Source organism: Dipodomys ordii, unplaced genomic scaffold (assembly GCF_000151885.1).
Source record: "Dipodomys ordii isolate 6190 unplaced genomic scaffold, Dord_2.0 Scaffold65, whole genome shotgun sequence".
Classification (NCBI taxonomy): domain Eukaryota; kingdom Metazoa; phylum Chordata; class Mammalia; order Rodentia; family Heteromyidae; genus Dipodomys; species Dipodomys ordii.
In genome coordinates, this window is record NW_012267281.1 from 884,673 (window position 1) to 898,710 (window position 14,038).

Here is a 14,038-nt window from a genome sequence, read left to right on the forward strand (position 1 = left end):
TTCTTTCTTTCTTTCTTTCTTTCTTTCTTTCTTTCTTTCTTTCTTTCTTTCTTTCTTTCTTTCTTTCTTTCTTTCTTTCTTTCTTTCTTTTTTGGTTGGTCGTGGGGCTTGAACTCTAGGCCTCTGTGCTATCCCTGAGCTCTTAAGCTTAAGGCTAGTGCCTACCACTTGAGCCACAGCGCCACTTCCGGCTATTTCTGCTTATGTGGTGCTGAGGAATTGAACCCAAGGCCTCATACATGCAAGGCAAGCACCCTACCACTAAGCCACCTTCCCAGCCCCTGCATGTACTTTTTCTAGACTGAAGCTACAATGTATTTTCTGCTCTCATGAAACTTATACACCGCTTACTCAGAGTTGTTTCTCTGAGTTTTAATATATATTACAGAGTTAAAGAGAATGACATGTGATATAAATAACATGAAATCTGACCTAGGTTAGGGCAGTTAGCATGCTATAACTTATGGTGTACACCAAAAAAAAAAAAAAGAGACCCAAAAAGTGAAACTTAAAGTACACATTTTCATGAAACTTAGCGTTAAGGTAGAAAACTGCCCAAGTTAAGGACCCTGTGTTTATGGGAGACAAAACGAGTCAAGAACTCAAAGAAGACTAGGCTGAGAGGATTTTTGAAAGCCAGGAGGAATACGCAAGGGCTACGTCCTAACGTTGCTTAGCAGACCAGGCTGGTGTGTGTGCTCTAGCCTAACAGCAGTAAGATGCCATTAAAGGGTAAAGTAAAGCAGGGTAGGTATGACATAATCCAATTTGCAATTAAAGTAAGAGCAGAGATTGCTTCGTTTAGCTTAGGTATAAACCCTCTGAGGAGGAGTTGCCAAGTGAGTAAGGCACTTAATATTGGAAGCACATGACAATAGCATTTTGGTAGGCAGTTAACTACTTTTAGTGGAGACGGAAGCAGACCAGGCATGAGTGGAATTATGGAAAAGCCATCCACTGTTTGAAGGACTACATGGAAGCTTCTGTCTCCCAACTGAAAATGTATAGGATTGCTCTAGTCAGAACTCTATGCTTTTACTTGTTAAGTTCATGCTGTTTTATCAGAGTCCAGGCTAATTAGGTCTCATGAAGCCACTGGAAAACTGTAAAAGGAGAAATGAATTCTTTCTTTAATTCTTCTGGAGCATACAAAATCTATAGCTGCCATTTGAATGTGTTTCCTCAGCCAAGAGCATTTTCCAGTATCTTATTAAATAAGATCTTCTGGCCTCTGTTTACCAGAAAGTATGTTGAACGATTGCAATACTCTCCTCAAGTCCTATAAGAAGAAAAAAAATCCTACCACAATCTAGTATAGGAATAGACCCAGAAATCTGCCACAGCCTTTGAAGATTTTCTAAGAAATACAAGGCACAGGGGTGAAGAAGGGGCAAGTCTTCAATGTGCCTTGTTTTGATTTCTCTCCGTTGTTAAAGCAAAGTGAGAAAAGTTAGGACTAAAAAGTTATCTGGATGTTTTTGCAAAATACAAAAAAAAACACTTCAGAAAAATCTCCTTTAAAAATCTATGTCAAAGGGGTTCTTGAAAATGCAGAAAGAGGGAGCCATGAAGAAATGTACAACACAGCTGATTTCACACACACACACACACACACACACACACACACACACACATGCACACATACACACAATCTGTGAGGCAAAAAAAAAGGGATTTAAAAATGAGAAATGCAAAGCTATAACAATAGGTGGAAAATATTTTCATGGCATGGAAGACTGATAAAGTCTCACCAGTCTCGATAGGTAAGAAATGTTTTTAAAAATAAGAAGAAAAATACCATAAAGAATAATGCCAAGGATCCAAATGGTAAGTCATGAAAGAATACAAACAACCTTAAATCCTATTTTGTCTTAAATACTTTACTTAGAAATAATCAGAGAATTCAAAATACTGTAATGAAATCTTTTTTTTTTAATGCCACAGCTTTTCAAACACAAAACTGCCCATTGTTGACAGGCACTTGGTAAGCCCTGGCACTCGGCTGTGTGTGTGCACCTTTCAAGAAAAAACTGGAAATATGCAGTGATTAGCCTTAGAAATGCTCCACCTGGCAATCTATCAAGCTCATTTTCAGGAACTAATCAGATAGGTTTGAGCATTCTGTCTATTCCTTGGAGCTTTGTTTTGCTGTTTGGGTTAAGTTGGGTAGTGTCCTTCCAAATTCACGTCCTTCCCGGAACCTTGGAAGGACAACTAATTTGGAAATGGAGTCTTTCAGACACTCAGTCCAAATGAGTCATGATGGACTAAAGCTAGCTCTTAATCCAATATGATTTCTGTATAGAATAGGAGCCCAGAGCAGGTGGCTCACATCTGTCATTCCAGCTACTCAGGAGGCTGAGTGAGATCTGGGGATCACGGTTCAAAGCCAGCCGGGGCAGGAAAGTCCGTGAGACTCTGATCTCCAATAAACCACCAGAAAACTGGAAGTAGCGCTGTGGATAAAGTGGCAGAGCACTTGCTTTGAGCTGAAGAGCTGAGGGAAAGTGCCCAGGCCCAGAGTTCAAGCCCCACAAGCAACAACAACAATGAAAAAGAATAGGAGAGAGACAGAAAGACAAAGACCCACAGGGAAGGAGGCCATCAGAACACAGAGACAGCGATGGAGAAGGGAAATGGGACTGAAACCCAAGAATGGCTGCTCCCACTCAAAAGCAGGACTGAACCAAGAGGGGTCCCTGTTAGTGCCTTCAGAGGGGACCACCGTGATGTGAGACCTGCAGGGTCTCATGCTGTTTCAAGTCAGTGCATTGTGGAACTTGGCTGCGGCCCACCTAGGAAATGGGTAGCATGATAAAACCAAGATACTATGCAGTGGCTATTGGAGATTGTTTAAATGCCTACAATGGAGTACTACAAAGCTAGTGAAAAGAAAGAGTGTAACTGCAAGAATGAACATGGAACACTGCCTGCAGTATTCTAGGTAAGAAGGCCTGCTTTAGTAACTATAAATACAATCTGATTTATACTCAGGGCCTGAGCATTGTTCTTGAGCTTATTTGTTTTACCACTTAAGCCACAGCACCATTTCTGGCTTTTTCTGTGGAAGGAGTACTGAGGAATCAAACCCAGGGCTTCGTGCATGCTAGGCAAGCACTAGGCCACCTTCCCAGCCCATAAAATCTGATTCATCAAGGGATAAATATATGTCTGAAAAAGCAGAAGCTACAATTCAGATTTTTAATAGTGACTCCAGCTTATTTTATAGGCTCTTTTTCTACTGTGTATAGTTCTTCTCTACCATACAAAGGGGAGATGCATTCTTACAAAATCAACAAGATCATTTCAGAAGAGAAAAAGAGATTTTGAAAAATCCAACAACAGAGACCTGTCCTTAGAAATGCCACTCAGAGTCAAAGGGATCCTGCCAGTGTGTCTCTGGACAACTGGTCCTTCGTTCTCAGAAGGATGTTCATATTTATTGACATATTTTTTATCCCAACTTTGAATCAAAGCAACAAATTGGTGGCAGGTCTCTCCTAATAGCAAGGATTCTGGAAAACCAAAATAGAGATGAAAGTAAAATAAATTTGCCAAAGAACCTCTCCATGGTAGCGTTTGCACGGGTCGTTTCTCTTTTCAATCCCTTGCTGAACACAGAGGCCATCCTGAATCTACCCTGTGACTTCTCAGTTGTGCAGCTCATTGCTGTGGTACGAGATCGCATGCACACCTGCAGCGGTTGCTGTGTGAGACACCAACCCACCTATTCCAATTCTAGTCTCAGGGGTCAGCACTCTTTTTCTTCAGACAGGTCACAGGACAGAACATTTGTCCTCCCTATTAAGCCATAATTATACTTAACTATTGCTTCATTTAAAAAAAATGATGCATTGATTGTTTCAATCTTTCAGTAATTTTTCTTTACCTACTATGGGACAGACATGCGGTAGCTCCTTACCAACATGGTTCTAGTACCAATTTGTAAACACAGAAGGAAAAGTTTCAGAAAGCTAGGTCAAGTGATTCCCAAATCTCACTTCATTTTAGCAGAGCCAAGATTTGTATTCAATCTATGCATTTCATAGACACACGCCAGGATCTGGAGCGAGCAGCGCCGTGGAGGCCACCATTCAATAGCCACGGCAAGGGACACTGGCTGCACGTGTGTCGGGAGACCAGGCAGTGTGTGTGCAAGTTCAGGTAACTGTGGTGCTGAGTCACGCCTTGGTGTCTCTGCCCTGAGCAGTAGCAGTGATGAGCTTTTAGACCAGTTACAAAGGTAGGAAGGGTGTGGAGGATGACACCGGCCCGACTGCGGGAGTGAGACAAAAGATCCAAGTCACTGGGATGGGTACACAGATATCTGACATCCTACAATCACCAAATTTTTGTAATGGATTGCTTGTTTTTTTTTTTATTGCCCTTGATGCTCTGGCTGTAGGAGATTCCATGTTAAAAGCGGCATGCAGCCAATCCATACCATCATTGTGTTTGCTTTTCCTCTTCTCAAATTGTGATTTGGGGGGTGAGACAAAGCACAAAGGGTGAAGCTGTGCCACAGGGATATTCACAGGACAATATGTTGGAAATGAACTTTACAACTTGATGGGGGCAGTGGGTGGGGGCTGGGGGGAGGAAATGGGAGAGAAACAAGGTAGAAGGTAACCATGTTCAACAAGAAATGTAATCGTTTCCTTACATATATAACTGTAACCCCTCTGTACATCACCTTGACAATAAAATTACATTTAAAAAATAAATAAAATTGTGATTTGGAGGGGGAAATACTTCAGCGGCGGAAGTCTAGCATGTATGAGGCCCTGGGCTCAATGGTTAATATCACAAAAAAATTTAAAAATTATTAAAAAATAAATCTATGGTCCTGCCTTTACATTTTCTGTGATCGATATTATGGTATCTTAATGTCTTCATTTTCTCCGTGACCTTTCTTGTTTGATTTTTATCATTTTGTAAGTACTTTTCTAAAAATGCACTTAAAAATGTTTCCAACTAAAAATAAGCTGTGTATTTTGTAGTATGCAGTGTATGAGCTATGTTTGTACACGCTCCCACTCTGTGACATCATGTGTACATTGCTGTTTGCTTTCCTGTGTGTTTGGCTTTTATTTTATGGACTGGAAACAGAAATGAGAGGGCAGGCAGAGAAGTCCGTTGCTAGAGCTAAACTTCTACTGTGCAATGAAACTGAAAAACAAATATCAACAAAACCTGTAGAAGTGCAATTGAATCACAAAATGCAAATCAAAGTACAACCTACATATTAAATATCTTGAAGGGCATAAAGTATATGCTTTTTGTTTACATCAATTATAGGAAAAAGACAACTGTCTTCTCCAATTATGTGGCTATGTCAATCAGAGCATCAAGAGGCAAAAGCAGACTTTCATGTCAGAAAGATGAGATTTATGCACGCTTTCTCTCCAATCTCTCATCAGAATTGCTGTGAGTTTATTGCAGGGCTGAGCTCATGAGACTTTCCTTCGGAACACTCTCCGGGTGAAACCTGTTCACGTGAGTCTCTGTGTGGGCATTCATCACCATCTCCGCATCTCCTAGCAGGGAAAGTAGAACTGGACATATCCTCACAAGAAACAAGAGTATCCCAAGAATGGAAGGACTCCCCTGCCCACTGGGGTAGCCAGCGATGAAGCAGGTAGATTTGCCACCTTGTGGACTGGCTCTCCTCTCCCCGACCTTGGGCTCCTAAAACACAGGTGACTTCCTTATTCCTGCTTGCTGAATCCTCAGTGTCAATAGCAGAAAGAAGCAATGAATTGAGCTGACATCCATGTAGCCCAAGTGACTTGGAATTGCAGGAGGTGGACACAGGGCTTTGATGTTTTTATAGTAAGTGTCAGTCCACCATTATGTGACTAAAGGATTTGCCACAAACACAAGTGAATAAATGCACCAGGAACTTCCTTGAGTCTGGGAAGCCTTCAATACTGCAAGTTGTCAGAAGCTGAAAAGCAGACACTGGGGAATGACTTAGTTACATGCTGATAAATGCACGTTATTATATTATTCTGCCAACTTTGATTCCAGCTTCCTTGTGGACAGCACTCTAAATGATGGAGAGGGAATTCGGTCTTTCGGATTAGATACATTTACGTAGAATAGAGTAACAGTGGGGCAGTGATGGATCTATGGGATAAAATGCAGTTGGGGAGAGCTGTCAATGTATTAATTAAAGTGAGGGAATCATCCCTCTGGAAGTGAGAAGAAAATGAATCTACGCTGGGGGATACTTTCTCAGAGATGCTGCCATGTGGCTGCAAGTCTAGGAAGAATGAGAAGAGCTCTGGGGCTAAACCTCATTGTGGGAAACATAGAACTCAGATCCAGATATTGCTCCAAGAAAGACAGGATCTTCATTGTAATATTTAAAGGAGGGAATCAAGCCAAGCACCATTGGTGCACGCCTGCAATCCTAGATACTCAGGAGGCTGAGATCAAAGGACCATGGTTTGAAGCCAGCCCAGGCAGGAAAGTCTAAAAGATTCTTATCTCCAATTAATCACCCAAAAACTAAAAGTATAGCTCAAGTGATAGTTTGAGAGAAAAAAAAAGCTGAGACAGTGCCTAAGAGTTTAAGCCCTAAGACTGGCACCAAGAAAACAAAGCAACAACCACACACACACACATAAAAAGATGGAATTAAACCTGGGCATTGGTGGTCATGTTGATCTTCCAAGCTATGTGGGAATCTGAAATCTAAGGATCACAGTTTCAAGCCCGCTCTGGGCAGAAAAGTCCATAAGACTGATATTTCCAATTAACCAACAAAAAGCCAGAAATGAAAGTATAGCTCAAGTAGTAGAATATCAACTTAGAGCAGATAAAAGACAAGTGAGAGGTCTAGACTCTGAGCTCAAACCCCAGTAAAAGCGCATGCATGCACGTATACGGGCATGTGCACGCGTGTGTGCGTGCACACATACACACACAGATGAATTCAAACGTGTTATCCTAACATTGATGGTTTATTTTCATGAGAACCCAAGTATCTATCAATACATTGTGCATTTCTCTGCACACCGGTGGAGGGAGTGACGGTTTAACCACCCAACACATGCTTACGGTCTTGGGAGCGATTTAAACAATGAGCGGTTTAAACAACAGTGTCTCAGGTCCCAGTGGAAATAGAGCGTGGTGGGGCCGATCCTACAAACCCCTCCTCTGTCGCTGGAGTGGCTCCTCCGTGTCGGAGGAGAAGAGGGGCGCGCGTGTTTGGGAAGGCCGCCTGTGGAGTGTCAACACATCAGCACCCTTGGTGCACCCCTCTCGCAGTTTTCACTCAATGCAGCCAGCATGAGTGAAATATTGCAGTAATTATAAAACTCAAGACGCCGGGTAGGAGAACTTCAGGAATGACTCCGGCAAATTGCTTCCATTTTTCAGCTCACAGTGAGAAGAAAGGCAGCAACAGAGAGAGGTGAAAAAGAAAGCAAATGAGCATGCCTAATACCAGCTGTAGACTCTGGCTATGTACATATATAAATATATTAAGCTTCCTCTTTGTGCCTTGGAGAGAAAAGAGCAGCAATCAGCAATTCACGGACGATCAAATAGATTAAAGTGAACATTGTAGATGTCTCTGAGGAGCCTGCAATAACATCTTTATTCTTGCTCAGCTACCTTCCACTCCTCACTGTGTGAGGGAATATATTTTATTAAAAACATTTCTTTTACCTGGAGGTCCTGTCAACTAACTAACAGAACAAAAAGAAAAGAAACTGAGAGTGTTCTTTGTGGTGCCAAAAAAATAAGCTAGTTAAGAAAACATTTTTTTTTAGTAGTAGGAAAGGAGGAAAAAAGTGATTTAGATTTTTTTCTCCCTTGTGATATCCAATAACCTTCCTTAACAGATTTTTTTCCCTTTGTATCCAAGAGAAGTTTGTTCATCAAAATACATTTTGCCTTAAAAATAAGGAGTTCGTGCTGAGTGCAGGGCTCCCATCTATAAACCTAGTTACTCAGGAGACAAAGATCAGGAGGACAGCAGTTCAAAGCCAGCAAGGGTAAAACATTTTCAGACCCCATGTGTCTGCCATCCCAGCTATATAAGAAGCGTAAATCAGAGGAGTGTGGCCTAGACCAGTCCTGGCATAAACACGAACCTCTATTTGAAAAGCAAAAATCAAAAAGGTCTAGAGGTGAGGCTTAAGTGGTAGACTGCCTGCCTGGTTAGCACAAGGTCCTGAGTTCAAACCCTAGCATCTCCAAAGAAAAAAGCACTATGTGGGTTTCCTTTTCAAATTTCTTTTCAAGAGTTTGACTTTGCGTGATCTTATTTTTTTTTTACAAGATAGATTTTGAAAATGGCAAAAGAGTCAGAGAATACAATTCACTCTAATTTCACCAGGTAAATTCGGATGTTTGCAATACAGCTGTCAAGATTCTATAAATCCACTGAAGTCTAAGACTTAAAAACAAATACATGTATACTTGAAAAACCTTAAGTTGATGCTACAAAACCTTAAGTTGACTCTATAAAACCTTAAGTTCACTCAGCTATAAGCTGAACTACCTAGACAAGGAGATAAAAGACCTTAATTTACCCTTTTAGAGTTGTGTCTCAATTTCTGGATACTAGAATGGATGGTAAGTAATAACTTAAAACTTCATTATTTTGGCTCGTCTTGACTGCTAGATGGCACATGATAAACCTATAAATACTAAATTTGGCTTTCCAAAGAGGGCAAACACCTTAAAAAAGTGGGTGTTACTTTATAAATTAAACATTTATGACATTTTTTCCCTCAAACCTTCTCATCAAAAATGAGAGGAAAAATAGAGCGAGCTGGAGTTGGGTGTGGCGGTGTGAGGCTGTGAGGCCAACACTTGAAAGCCTGGAGTAGAAAGGTTGTGTGCTTATGCCAGCTGTGTGACAAGGAAAGATCCTATGAGCAGGAGAAGGAGGAGGAGGAGGAGGAGGAGGAAGAGGAGGAGGAGGAGGAGGGAAAGGAGAGAGAGAGGGAGGGAAGAGAAAACACAGCTAGCCCAAGATTTTCATAAGTATTCTTTCTGATCAAAATCAGCATGCCATCTCTAAAGTACAACTAACCACACATTTCACATCGATACCTGTATCTTTTTCTTCTTTTTTCCTTTTCAGTACTGGAATTTAAACTCAGTATCTCACATCAGCAAGGTAGGCACTCGTACCTCTGGGTTACACTTCTAGTCCCATTTTTTGCTGGCTACCTTTAAGACAGGGTTTCATTTCCTGCCCAGCACATGCCCGAGTGTGATCTCTCCGTGTTAGATTCCATTCTAGTTAGGAGAGCATGTGTGACTCCGTTGTGAAGAGGTCTCATAAACTTTTCTGCCTAGGGTAGCCTCAAACTATGATCCTTCGATCTCAGCCTTCCAGGTGTTCAGGATTACCTCCCTGTGCCTTTCTTTCTATCAACTCATTTAAATCACATGTAAGCCCATTTCACTAAGTGTGATTTACCATAACCTTCCCAGACTGATAAAGACGTAGAAAGCCAGCCAGCCCTCCCTCACTCCAGGCCTATGAGTCCTGAGCCCCCAAGTCCAGGAGACAGTGCTGCCCGCCATATCCAGCCCAGCAACTCTGAGCTTATTTTGCTGCCCTCTCTTCTTTACTTCCGGGTCTTCTCCCCTCTGTATTATGCACGTGCTCATTTAGTCTTCTGTTTCCCACAGTTATCCGACTTCATTGTTCCACGTTCTTTCATTGAGATGAGACTTTCCTAGGAATTCAGACTTAGGGAACTGGATTTCCCCACCAGGAATCTTCCTTTTTCTTGTTTCGTGCCTCTGGGGATTGAATGCCAGGCCTCACACTTGCTAGGCAAATCCTCTGCCTCACACGTAGCACTCTGCCCTCTCTGCTTGTGTTTTTGAACTAGAACCAGAACACATTGCTCTGGGCTTGGTAAGAAGCTGCACATGCGTGGAGTCCTGGTGTTGCTTCTCCTACCACAGACACAGTGCAGACGCATGCTGAACCTAAGCGGCTGGCAGCAGGTAACACGGTCTCCAGATGTAAGCAAGACAACTTAAGTTGAGGAAGATGGCTCTACATTTCCTAAAGCTTAGGGGAAAAAATCTATCTCTTCCTTGTACAGAATGCTTCATTAACTCTGGTTGAAGATGGACCGGCTACAATGCAAGACATTAGACCGATCAGGATTCAAGAGACCGATTAAAGTCCCAGGATTTCTTGGTAGTCGACCCATACCAATGGACACAAACATGATATTCATTTCCCAGGGTTACTGTAAAGTCACAGACTGTGGACTTGAAAGAACAGAAACCCATTCCTTCCCCCTCCCAGAGCGGAAAGGTTGAAAGCAGGCAAGGCTGATTCCTTTCAGAGGCTGTAAGAGAGATTTTTTTCCCCCACATTATTCTCTCATCTAGCCTTGGTAGGCCACAGGCCATTCTTGATGCTCCTTAGCTATAGACATGTCTACACATTACCATCTTACCAGGTTTCTGTGTCCTCCCTTCTTATAAGTCACTAGAGGTTAGATTTAGAACCTAACCTTAACCCAGAGTGACCTCATCCCCTGATCTGCTCCACTCTTTCATCAATCTAGTTCCCATAAACTTCGAGAGGATTCTGTCCATCTACTATACCTAGATAGATAGATAGATAGATAGATAGATAGATAGATAGATAGATAGATAGCTGTATATATAGAGAGAGATATACATATATACACACATATCGCTGTATTAAGTACTTGAATTAAATGAATTTCTGTGGTGGTTGTTGTATAAAGCATGAAAAATCTATTTATTTTTGCTTCTTTTTAAAGGCACAAAGCTAGTAAAAGAAAACATCACAAAATATGAAGGAAACTCTTAAGCTATTATGCCTCATGTGTCTGATTTTCTAGGCTATTGCTTATTTCTTTCTACACTACTTCCAGAATCTTATCTTGAGTGAAGCAAGTGAAATTTAAGCAGATGTAACATAGTGAGTGAATGGCTCACTGGGTGAAATTTAAAATGCTGTATTCATTAGAAGGTGGCACTCTTACCAATCCGAACATCGCATCGCTATTTGAAGCATATGCAAATTTGTAAATTGCTTTATAAATAGTCTGATTTGCTACTGACCTTCTGCTCATACAGAATTTGCATACAAGATATGGCTTCTGCCAACTGGTATAGGTGCATACTATAAGTCACTAATAACCCATGCTTTTTGGAGTTATTTTTAGTGTGATCCAGCCCAGGAAATGCTCTACAAGAAAGACGTTTACATGGGTAAAACTCAGGTACGGACGCTGCCAGTGGCATCTAGAAGTATGAGCCCACAGTGTCCACAGCACACAGGACAGCTCTACCCCAGAGACACTCTCCATCCTGGTGGCTCACGGCTTCCCCGGGTGCAAAACCCCATCCGAGCTGACCTGTTGCCAGGGTACTGCTCAAGCCGCCCCTCCCTCCCATTTATACCTGGTGAGGATCACAGGCTGTGAAACAAATTCCATCGCCTGCCCCTAGAACTTGGTTTCATTTCTACCGTGACTCGCACTGATTTCTCCTCAAAACTCAAGCTCAAATACACAGGACACAGAGTAATCACCTCTAAACATTTATTTTTATTAAAGAATCTGGGTGGGTCGCGTGGGTGAGCTTTGGCTTCGATCACCACCACATCCCATAAGAATCCTGCTCCATGGAAAACGATGCTATATGCTGCATGTCCACGTATTAGAGAGATCACTGTGCTCGTGCTCATAAAGTCTACTTCAAGTCCCTCATGGTGTTATAGAATATTTATTCGGCCATCATCTCAATGTCCTGGTACTTAGATTCTAAACTCTTTGGGCCCATTCTGAAGTACGCGTCCTCTTATATGTATGTCCGGTACCTGGAAACCAACCTCAAATTCACAGAGGAAAGAAGTACTGAAGATTAAGTGGACCAACCACCGATAGCCATTAATTTTATCAATCATGTAATGAAACTTCAATAGAGACACAGAAAGACTGGTTTTGGAGAGCTTCAGCAACCTCTGCAAGTGGAGGTTCCGGGAGGGTGGGGGTCTGGAGAGGGCACAGAAGCCCCTGGCCTTTCCCACAAGCCATGCTCTATACCTCTCTTCATCACTGTCCTTTCTGATACCCTTTCTGATACCCAGTAAGCACAGTATACCTGGGACCAGAATAACAAAGCAATCAACCCAAGGAGGCATCTTTGACAAACCTGACACCTGCTCGAGCCTTCTGAAGGGGTGCTGACAACCTACGACTCTCAACTGGTGTGAGATGCCACCGCGTCTTGTGGGATGGAGCCCTCCTTTTGTGGGACTTACCTGTCTCCAGAGTCCGAGGGACTAGAGTGGATTTGAGTGAAGGCCATCCTTTTAATGTTCTTTGCAGAACAGTTTGGTTAGGTGTTGTTGGGGAGAGATACCCACACATTTCTTGGTTTCCAGGGATCCTAGATGTTTTCTGTGTTGACTATGCAAGGAGACAGTAGAAAAAAGGACATTGGTTCCCCCCCGCCTTTGCTGGATTGTCAACCTCTCCTCTTTATTCCATAGTTTGGCATAGTGGCTTAGAGCTTGCAGTTTAGAGATCTGAAGTCTAAGTCAATGAAGATTCATGCCTTTCTACCTGCTCATTCTATGGTGACATCATGTAATTTATAACATGAAAACCTTAGGGACATCATGTGAATAAACTGTATTATAGTTTTGTTATGATACAATTTTATTATGTTTATTTTCATGTGGATCGGCTATAGAGTGCTAGCTTCTGCTCTTGATGGATTCTGTTGTGTATATGCGTGAGTGTGTGTATGCGTGCATGTGCTGCATGTATGTGTGCCCATCTGCACAGGTGTGTTCATGCACATATGCATGTGTGCGCATGCATGTATGTGTGAAATCATTTGATACCTGAGAATAACCTTAGGAAGCAAGCAATAAATCAAAACTGTATTTGTAACTTCATAACACTCATCTGACTTTCTGCTTTGGCTCAGATAGCTGAGGCCTCTGCTTCCTGCCTCCTGGCCCAGGTCCTGCTCTTGACCTCTAACCTGTGAAATTTGGCTGAGCCAGAAACTTGTGTAAAGGAAGGCAGTGATTTATTTGAGTCATATCTGAAAACCTCTGGCTGACGCACTCAGATTCATCAGATTCAAGTGAATCCAGTTTCACTCGGGAGCTGTTTACCCAAAGTTTAAAACTATTGGAAGACAGAGGATCTCTCTGTAATCTAAGCACTGTTTGTTTTGCATTACACAAAGCTTGTGAGTAATGAGCCCGCAGACCTCAGCCTCGTCTTTGATCATTCGTTCTGTGGTTTCTGCCTGGTCACAAGTCTGCCTAGAAGACAGGTATTATTTTTTTTCTTAGTTAAAGAAGACAGGTATTATTAATTGCAAATTGTTTTGCATCTCTAATGTTTCATTTCACTAACTCCTCTTTCTCTTCTCCCCTAGATTTTCAGCTCCCTGCTGGATCTTGCTATGCTTTTATAACATTTAACCATCGCTTTATGGGGATCTTTCTAATATCCGCCTTTACCCGTGGGTAGGAATTGAAGCTGACCAAATTGCTTTGCTGTGTCTGATCAGCATTGCTGCATTCAGAACAGCTTGTTGACTCAGTTGCAGTAATTTAGGTTTTCCCACACAGTCTGTTTGACACTTGGAAGTCCCATCTGTGCCAGCTTCTATTGTATTGAGCAAATAGCCCGACTGCCCTGAAATTCCACTCATTGTTAACTCTAAAGCAACAGGATTTTCTCCAGTTCACCAACAGCCAAGCCTATTGTTGTCAGAAAACCCACTCCAGATGAAAACTGAAAGGAATCATATGACCCAGAAAAAAGATTAGCCTTCGGAAAGTCTTTGGGTTTTGCCATTTTTGTCAAGATGTCCCCAGAGGGAGTGGAAAATATTTAAGTCAAACGTATTTTTTGGAATGAAGTCCATTTCCAAATAGAGTCAATGAACTTGCAAACTTGCAAGACAGGACTTCTCAAAATAAGAGGCACAAAACCAGGCAATGACTAACCCAAAGGGACCAGAAGCAATTCAAAACAAAGGATTT